The sequence below is a fragment of the Octopus bimaculoides genome, chromosome 7 (genome assembly GCF_046866305.1).
Source record: "Octopus bimaculoides isolate indiv1 chromosome 7, ASM4686630v1, whole genome shotgun sequence".
Classification (NCBI taxonomy): domain Eukaryota; kingdom Metazoa; phylum Mollusca; class Cephalopoda; order Octopoda; family Octopodidae; genus Octopus; species Octopus bimaculoides.
In genome coordinates, this window is record NC_142934.1 from 56,589,480 (window position 1) to 56,601,149 (window position 11,670).

The 11,670-nt window shown below is 32.6% G+C and overlaps 1 protein-coding gene across 3 annotated transcripts in view; it reads right to left on the reverse strand.

Annotated features, from left to right (window-relative positions):
- LOC106879925 (uncharacterized) overlaps positions 1–6,774 on the reverse strand; it is an 86,444-nt gene extending 79,670 nt beyond the window's left edge. Inside the window, exon 1 of one of the 3 annotated variants that reach the window (XM_089354556.1) lies at positions 6,307–6,774. The gene's annotated coding sequence lies outside the window, so the exon portion shown is untranslated. The remainder of the gene's footprint in view (positions 1–6,306) is intronic. The other 2 variants (XM_014929677.3, XM_014929678.3) reach the window with 2 other exon arrangements.
- Positions 6,775–11,670: the final 4,896 nt, after the last annotated feature.

The following is an 11,670-nucleotide window of genomic DNA, read 5'->3' on the forward strand; positions in this document are numbered from 1 at the left end:
ACTATCTGTGTCCGTTATATTGCAAACAAGGGAGTGAACATCTCCCATCTAGCGCTGACAGGAACCAATGGAGCAGCTGGTTTCTGGGTATAATCCTTCGTCAGTACAGGTTATACCTGTTTGCTAGACATGGCAGTCGTTTGTCTTAGTTTGCAATATATAAACAAATAAGCCTGCTTTTGCGTCCTTCTTTCTCGATTCCTCTCTGATCTTTTTCTTATTTTACTAATGTCTATGAGTGTCTGTTTTGGAATTTCAAAGTATGGGGCAATAGCTGTCTTTTTCATCAAGCTATTCTTGTCACAGTATTCTAAAATTTCCAACTTTTTATCGGTGGTTAGAGTACTCCTTTTCCTTTTCGAACTGCTCATCTTGGATGGAAATGGAAAGTTCAACACGAAAAAATACAAATTCGCACAGCAAAACGACATAAACGTGACAAAAATGCATGAATCTTTGTGGTTTTCGTCAATGTAAGTGAAAATCTCCAAAAAAAGTTTCTAATGTAGTATATAGATGTAATTTGTGACGCTGAATCTGAATTTGTTATTCATTTATTTAAAAATTTCGCGAAAATGTTACAGATGTTCAAAGTTTGATAAATTTCAGAATTTTCAGCCAATCAGAAAACAACGCGTTCGCTGCCTCTTCTATCGTCAGTCACAGTAGCGAAAGGTGGGGGCGCTGACATGTCAAAACATTAGAAATAACGGCAAAAAACATTAAAACATATGCGAGCAAATTAAATATCCAAAAGCTACGAGCAAATCAACTAGGGTTGCTAGAAACATTAAAATATACAGGAGCAAAGTAAACAGTGTAAAACATTAAAACATACGCGAGCAAATTGAATATTTAAAAGCTACGAGCAAACCAACTGGATTTGCTAGAAGTAAGTCAAAACATTGCTTAAAACAGACATTTATAAGTTGAGATATAACCGAGGAAATTTACATTGTTTTTGACCATTGAAGTCGAGAAAAATCGCCCGTTATAAGCGATTGTTCGTTAGATCCGAGTCCATTATAGGAGCCGAAATCTATCTGAAATTTTCATTACAAAAATCCGGACCGGACAATTTTGTCTGTTATAAGTGATTGTCCGTTATATCCGTGTCCGTTATGTCAGAAGACTACTGTATTATGCCTCACCATCATTATCATTATAATAGCCATAAGCTCCATTGAACAGTTACTATGTTCTCATACTCCCGTGTTTTACAGTACTTCTAGACGAAATATCTTCACATTTGGTAGACTTCCCTGAGGCGACGATTATTTCCTAACTTCTGTCGTCGTAAGATAATAAACTCCCAGTAAATGTATATATATACACACACACACGTATATGTTTATACATACACATTTATATATGTGTATATGTATATGTATATGTACATATAGGCCACTGGTAGTAGAAATTTCTAATATTTCTAATTACCCTTGATAATATTAATTATTGATAATATCAATTATTGATAATATTAATTAAATATATATATATATATAATTAATTAATATTATCAATAATTAATATTATATATATATATACATATATAATTAATATTATCAATAATTAATATTTTCAAGGGAAATTAGAAATATTAGAAATTTCTACTACCAGTGGCCTAGCGTGTAAAGTTTAGTCAATAGACTATATATTATTCATATAAATACGGCGTACATTTAAACACATAAGAGGCATTCATCATATGGATTCTTTGCACGCTAGAAAGAACAGTTAAATTCCATATCACTATTTAGGGATAAAACTTCGAAGGGATTACCATCTAACTCCTGGACCAATGGTTTCAGACTTATTTTAGCAAATAAAATAATTTGCTAGGTGAAGTTTTCTTTAGCAGGTACACCTTATATTAAACATATATACACGAGGCAATCCACTATATGCCCCACGCTTATACATTCTAATTTTTCAAACTTACCGTGCAAGCGCAGCTCCTTGTCGGCAGTAAATAGAATGCCGGCTTTTCAAATAAAAAATTATCCAGAAAAAATTTATCAATAATTAATATTATCAAGGATAATGAGGAATATTAGAAATTTCTACTACCAGTGGCGTAGCGTGTAAAATTTAGTCAATAGACTATATATTATTCATATAAATACAATGTACATTTAAACACATAAGAGGCATTCATCATATGGATCCCTTGAACGCTAGAAAGAACAGTTAAATTCAATATGACTATTTAGGCATAAAACTTCGAAGGGAATGAAAAATAAAAACATTTACCATCTAACTCCTGGACCAATGGTTTCAGACTTATTTTAGCGAATAATATAATTTGCAAATCGAAAATTATCCAGAAAAAATTATCAATAAATTCACACACATACACACACACACACACACACACACACGCACACACACACACACACACACACACACACACACACACACACACACACACACACACACACACGCCCGCCCGGCCGCCCGCCTGCCCGGCCGCCCGCCTGCCCGGCCGCCCGGCCGCCCGCCCGCACACACACACACACACACACACATGTGTATATATACATACTTATAAGCAAAAAAAGGGAGTCCTAAAAGCTCTCTAAGAGATGAATGCAGTAGTTATACTAGCAAGTCGTGTACGTAATCACTTCAACATGGTTGTTCCGTTCGAACGGACTTCACTGTGAATTTTTAACCTCAAGAGGACATCTCTGCTAGCTGGTTAATGATGCATACCTGCGAGCAGGGGAGTGAACCCCTACTACACACACAAACACACACACACACACACATATATATATATATGTAGTGTGTCGATAAGCCAGCTGGAGGAGATGTCCTCCTGGGGCTAAAAGCAACAGTAACATCCACCCCAAGGGGTCAGCCACACTTAAGTGGCAATATACTTCACTTTATCGTGCAGTTACTGTTAATACTTCATTTAGAGAATTAACATTGCTTATATATATATATATATATATATATATATATATATATATATATATATATATATATATATATATATATATATATGTATAAACATATGCAGTAATCCCTCGACTATCTCGGGTTTTACGTTCCAAAACCCACGCGATAGGAGAAAATCCGCGATGTAGAAACAGTACTGTACTGTATATTGTTTTTCAAAATTATTTTGATAATTTGTATTTGTTCATTTTATTATAAATGCAAAACAACACCACAGAGGAATAGTCATAAGCTTTAAACTGCGATAGGTGAACTGCGATATGGCGAGAGATTACTATATACAAATACACTGGTACTCTGTCGCTTACGGTGAAATGTGTTCCAGTTGAATCGATCAAGAGAACAGCCTGCTCGTAAAGTTAACGTGCTAGTGGGTGAGCACTCCACAGACACGCATACTCTTAACATACAATGGAAATTCAGCGAAAGAAAGACAGTGACAAGGCTTGCCCCTTTGGAATGCAACTAATTATTGAATCGGCTGTGTCAGTTGGAGCAACGTGAAATAAAATGCCTTGCTGAAAGAAAGAAACACCTCACCGGGAATCGAACACATGACCTTGCGATCGTATGCCAAATATCCACGCCACTAAGCCACGCTTAGTATATCGACATACATATATACGTACATACATATATGCGTACACACATACATGCATAAATACGTACATATACATACATATACACATACACGCACGCACGCACACGCACACGCACGCACACACACACACACACACACACACACACACACACACACACACACACACACACACACACACACACACACAAGAATAGAAAAGTTAGGGCGAGGTATTGTGATGTTACGTTAGATAAAAACTTGATAAGCTCGAAACAATGCGAAATGAAGAACAAAGTAAACTACAAAAGTGAAAACAGAACAGCGGTTGACGTTTTACCTTGTATTTTTATATTTCGGGGTTATGACCCTTTCTTCAGGACACTTCAGTTGTTTTTCTGTTCTCACTTTGTATTTTATATTGCATTGTTTCAGCCTTATCAAGCTTTTATCTGATATACATATATACATACACATCCACACACATGTATGTTTACGAATCTATATGCAAACACACACATACACGCTCTCATATATTTATAAATGTATGTAAACTTACACACACACCCACACCCACACCCACACATCTGCACGCACACACAAACACGCAAACACACATATATAGACATATACTGAAATATTAACCTACCTTCATGTATATATTAATGTATGTGTACAGGTATGTCTATATTCATATGTATATGCACATATATCTACGTTTACGTGTGTGTATATATATATATATATGTATATATATATGTATATATATATATATATATATATATATATATATATATATATATATATATATATATATATATATATATACATGTATGTATGTATGTATGTATGTATGTATGTATTTATCTCAATTCAAGATCGCCGATTATTATGCTCATTAAATTCGTTTCTGAGTTTCATTGTTGCAATCAGTTGAAGTTTCATAGTCGAGTAGTCATGATAAGTTTTCTGAAACCATCAAATTTCCACGAGTTCAGGAATATATTGTCCTCTTAATGTCCCTGCATCCAAATGCCCCATTTGTCTTACCTTGAATATACTTAATGGAAGTGAGTACCAGCCTAGTTCCGTAGCTCCTTTAGGCTGGTACTTCTTTTCAGCTGAGCACGCTGGGGCAATATGAAATGAAGAATCTTGCACAAAGAACACAGCGTGCCACTTGGTCAAGGAATCGATCGTATATCCTTATGACCAGAGGCCCAATCCACTAACTACTCGGCTGTACGCATGGATATATGCAAATACATACGTATGTATGTACGTACGCATGAATGTGTGTATGTATGTATGTATGTATGTATGTATGTATGTATGTATGAATACATGTTTATACATGCTTATGTATGTATATATGCATGTTTATATATGTATATAATATCCATATATATATATATATATATACATACATACATGCACATTTACATATATGTATATTTATATATATAAATATAAATATATATATATATATATATATATATATATATATATATAAATATATATATATATATGTATGTATTTATATATATATATATATATATATATATATATATATATATATATATATATATATATATATATATATATATATACCGACATACACACTTACACACACATATATATATGATGAATTGAACTGGTCCGGGTACGACCTCTTGACAAGTCAAAAATTACCCTGTAAGCCTGCCATGAGAGGACAACCGCCAGCCGCTGTTCTAGTATTAGACAAGCTTTGTTTAGATAACTTTTCAAGGGTCCTTTCTAATTAATACCTGAGCAGGGCTAGCCCTGAAAAAGGCGTCTCACTCAATCGAGATACTACCGAATCTGTCCATCACCTAAGTTTGGAAAAGGAAACCCTGTGACTAATATCCCAAGTCTTCTACATGCAGGTTTTCCGTTTACTTAATTTCTACTGGTTAAGTTGTATATGTTCCACTAATCTCCATCAGCGCATGACTTTTTCTCAAAGAAGTTTTCTGCATGAAATTAATTACCTGAATGAAACGTATATAGACTTCAAAAAGAACAGCTTTTCTACTGGTGACTGATTATATGCTGAGAAGACCAGAGGTTTGATGATCTTTAAGTTTTACACCAGAGCATCTTTGCTCTTAAACAGATGTTTAAGGAAAATTTAATACATACGTGCATACACTCGTGCATATACATACCTATACACCTATACATATGCACACACACACACACATATATACACTTGATATATAGATATATAGATATATGCGAAAAATATAAAACACTATACATTGATTTACATGTATATATATAAATATGTATGTATATATATGTATGTATATATATGTATATATATAAATACGTATGTGTATATGAATATATACGTATATATTATTATATGTATGTATATTTATGTATGTATATATATATATATATATATATATATATATATATATATTTATACAATACACACACACATATATAGTTATACACATGCATATATATATGTATATATGTTATATAAGTATATATATATATATATATATATATATATATATATATAGGCAGATAGATAGGTAGATATATAGATAGATAGATAGATAAATAGATAGATAGATAGATAGATAGATAGATAGATAGATAGATAGATAGATAGATAGACAGATAGATAGATTGATAGATATGTTCATGTATAACTATATGTGTTATTGCGTTGAGTGCGAGATTTGTTTAAAAGTAATAAAAGTTGAAGAGAGCATTCTTACCTTCTCCAAATGAGTCAGTATTGTTGCCAAAGTCGAATAGAGACCTAGGCCCTGTACCTTAAATGTTTTATAGCTACACTTCTTTCAAAGGGGTTGGGTTCACGTTTATCTAATAAAAAAGGTGGGTTGATATAGGTATCAGTCTCCACAATGCCAATTATGACGAAGTATGTGGGAAGTTGTAAGTGGTATTGGTTGTAAATGATATTAGCGGTGTTGGCAGTCTAAGCGAGGGTTACGAGGGTTGGGTTAATCGAATGAAAGTTGCTTTGCTAGATATGAAAATCTGTAACTTTAAAAGCTGTGGGTGGATACACCTGGCCTATCTGGAATGTCATGATGTCTCTAACTTCACCGTTCGCACGCACTGTTCGTCACCCCACCTCTCTTAATCTCTCTCTTTCTTTCTTTCTCTCTCTCTTTCTCTCTCTCTCTATCTCTCTCTCTCTCTCTCTCTCTCTCGCTCGCTCTTTCTCTCTTACTCGTGTATTAACGATGTAAAGATGTGGTGATATGATGTTTGCTGTGATATGAAGATGTGAGAAGGATGTGTTCGTAAGCAATCCGTGAGAGGAAATGATATACGAAACATGTATATAAATGAATAGTTGCAATACATACACCATATATGCATATAGAATAAGTCAATAAGTGCACACAAACACACACACACACATTCACACACATTCACACACAAACAGATATACTTTGTTTATGAATATATTCATACGTACATACGAACATACATACATGCAGATATATACATACATACGTACATACATACATACATACATATATATATATATATATATATATATATATACAGTTTGTATATACATGAATGAATATGTATATCTGTATAAATACATACATACATACATACACACACACACACACACACACACACACACACACACACACACACACACACACACATATATATATATATATATATATATATATACATACATTAATACATACCAACCAACTTATCTATCTATCGACGCACATACGTACACGTGTGCGTACGTATATATGTAATACACGCACACACACACGCATATAGTGGAATGGCATCTATCCTGAAATATATATATATATATATATATATATATATATATATATATACATACATATATATACACAAGCATGTATAGAAATATGCGTATACATATATGCATATATATGTGTATGTGTGTGCATACATATATTTATAATTACCAACATTCGTTAATCCCTGTCTGTTCTCTTTATTGGCCACATTTCTACCTCCAGTCACCACCCACTGCGACATTTTACATAGAACGCCAACCATATCAACCTTAACTATTTATTTCCTTTACCCAGTCTAGGAGGGCGTGAATTTACTCATTATCCTTCTGGCTTCCTGATAACGTACATGATAGATACGTAAATATATTCATGCTTACAAGCATTTAAAAAATACGTACACATGTATGTATATATATATATATATATATATATATATATATATATATATATATATATATATATATATATATATATATATATATATATATATATATATATATATATATATATATTTATTCATATATATTTATATATATATGTATGTATATATATATATATATATATATGTATATATATAATGTATATATATGTGTGCGTGTGTGTGTGTATGTGTGTGTATACCCACCTACGTACACTCATGATGCAGAAGCTCATAGATATATATACGTATGTAATGGAGGTAATGTTTGTATGTATGTATGTATGTATGTATGTATATATGCATGTGTATATATATATATATATATATATATATATATATATATATATATATATATATATATATATATATATATATGAAGATGTGCGTATCTGTGAGCGTCCATGCATTCATGAGACTATTCGAATGCCTTGGTTACAATTACATTCTGTAGACATAAAGATGTGTATGCACATGTGTATGCACATGTGTATGCACATGTGTATGCACATGTGTGTTCGTGTGTGCGTGTGTATGTATGGATCTCACTTGAAAGAAGGCGGGGCCAATGAAACCAGTAGCAAGAACAAAAATAACAACGACAGCGACAGTGACTACAACAACCTGGCAACGGTTCTTATTAGCTATAACACATCGCTTATCGTTTTAACAGAGGCTCATTAAAGAAAATATTCGTTACAAACTGGCGATTTTGGTTATCTCACGAAAGGTGCATGGTCTGGTTGTTAGGGCGTTGGACAATCGAATGCGTTGTCGTGGGTTCGAGTCACAGATTGGGAGCAACGCTTCACATAGTCACAGGTTGGGAGCAACGCTGTGTTGTTGTGCAAGGCACTTCATCTCACGATGTTTAAGTTCACTCAGCTGAAAATGAATACCACCGTCAGTTAGGCGCTAACTCTGCGGCGGACTGGTGGACTGGCGGACTGGCATTCCATTCGGTGGGCTGGTGGGTGGAAGTCATGGTTTTCTCATTATCTAAGCACCTCGAATATGTGGATAACTTCCGGCCTCACAAGCCTGTAACTTTGAGGGAACTTTAAAGAATTGTTTATGTTCAGTTACAACAAAGCAGTGGTTGGATGTACAACTCTTGAAAATTAAAGAGAAAAGCAAAATAAAGGTGAAAAGAAAAGGATGCTGAATGAAGTATCTCAGATAGTGGAATGAGAGGTTGAGAGTGAAAAAGTGAAGTAGGTATCAAGTTCGTCAGATTTTTGGACATGGAGGTTAAGTTCTGAGAAGGCTGCACTATCTTGCAAACTCCTATCGTGCTACATTTATCTTCATAGCCGATCCGTTCATCAACACTATACGATTAAGTCAAATTCAAAGCCCAAATTTTTAAGTATAAAATGTATTTGTATTGACATAAGAGATTATTGGAAGCACGCAAATGATTTTGTGCATCATTATGTCAAATGTAATAGTGAATCAAGATTGAAAGAAATCACAAATGACACAGCTAAAATTAACGAATGTCAAACTTTCACGCTTTAATTATAGTAGTCAAATTCAACATTCTGACCGAATTCCTTTAGTTATTAACTGACAACAAAATTTCGTTAGCATTTTAAAAGTGTTGCATGACAGTTATCAACATATTTCAAGAGAACATTTTCGTTTCAAAGAAACAGTTCCTCATTCAGCTTTAGACATGACAAAAATATATGACAAATATTAACTGATACTTATGACTGTCACCAAAAATCCATTGCAGCTTCTGAAATGCTATACTAAAAAATCAATCGCAAGAGAGATAAGCTTTGTTTATTATGGATCAGCATGAGTCTGTCAACTCCTACACAAATTCTAAAAGAATTGTTGATTTATACAGAAGGTAGCATTTGTAAAAATTCCCATTTGATGTACGTGGCTGAATGCACCTAACACGACTTGATTTATGTTGATTGCGCAATAGAAAAAAAAATTTTAATGGTTCAATGTGTAGAGGCATGACGTCAAACACAACAACACTTCTTCGACAGAACTTGCTGTGTAGTTTATCACAAACGACTGGGATATCGAGGAACATCTTAAAGAAAACATTTTGACTCCACTAAAGTTCTAGTCTTCAAAACACATGAAGACAAATATATTTGTAAGTTACTAGCATCAGGTCCTGGTGTAGGGGAAATGAGCAAAATGACAGAGTTCCATGAGATTTATACAAAACATTATGACTAACAGTTCTCTCACCTTTTTTTCTTTCTTTTTCTTGTTTTAACCAGATAAACCAGCTATGAACAAGTGAAACATGTAAATAGATTTATGTTCGTGTATTTTTCATTATCTTTATCTTATTTTGAATCTGAAGATGAAAGTCATACTGTTGAAATATTATTCAATAAGCAAAGTCAATCTGTGTTTTTTTATTACATAATCATCTATTTACCTTCGTGAAGAGTTACGTCAATGTTCGTAAATTATCATCATCATCATCACCATCATCATCATCATCATCATCATCATCATCATCGTCATCATCATCATCATCATCGTCATTATTATTATTATCATTATAACCCTCTTGATAATGACCACAATAATAATAATAATAATAATAATAATAATAATAATAATAATAATAATAATAATAATAATGATGATGATGATGATGATGATGATGATGATGAAGATGATGATGATGATGATGATGAGGATGATGATGATGATGATGATGATGATGATGATGATGATGATAACAACAACAACTACAACATTTAGAAAATTACATCTTATCACGCCGCCGTGTGATGGATATGTTTTACAAAAAAAAAAGGAAAAAATTTACAAAGAAAAAAAAATGCTTAGAAATATTGTAAAAATGAAATCGAAATAAACCATGACGATAAAAACTAAAGCACAAGATAAATCCTTCCATTGATGTTATGTCGAAAGTGAAATAAGGGATTTTCTTTGATGGAGACCGCCAAGAGAGAGATAATGCCAACAGACATTCTTTAAAGCACCAATCGATACACAAAAAAAGGTAATAATAAATAAATATAATAAAACGAATATAACTTTGTAATGTAATAACGATTGCAAAGAAATGACCTAGAACCAGAATCAGCAAGATGTCGAAATATTGTTCACGAGATAGCAAATGGCACTCTTCTTTTAATTTTGACACTATATCTTCAAGAGGAGTTACCTCAACCCTTTCTATATAAACGAAAATGAAGTAGATTGACAAATTTATTTTTTGAACCAATGGAAGACACGCAAGATGTCGAAATATTGTTCACGAGGTAGCAAATGGCACTCTTCTTTTAATTTTGACTTATTATTATTATTATTATTATTATTATTATTATTATTATTATTATTATTATTATTATTATCATGATTATCATCACATACAATTTGATTGAGCTGCTCTTGTACTATGCAGTTTTTTTTGGGTCAATGACAATTCTCTCGTCTTTTGAATGTGATACGTTTCTAGAATATGTAAAACTGTATCATCATCATCATCATCATCATCATCATCATCATCATCATAACCCTCTTGATAATGACCACAATAATAATAATAATAATAATAATAATAATAATAATAATAATAATAATAATAATAATAATAATGATGATGATGATGATGATGATGATGAAGATGATGATGATGATGATGATGATGATGATGATGATGATGATGATGATGATGATGATGATGATGATAACAACAACAACTACAACATTTAGAAAATTACATCTTATCACGCCGCCGTGTGATGGATATGTTTTACAAAAAAAAAGGAAAAAATTTACAAAGAAAAGAAAATGCTTAGAAATATTGTAAAAATGAAATCGAAATAAACCATGACGATAAAAACTAAAGCACAAAATAAATCCTTCCATTGATGTTA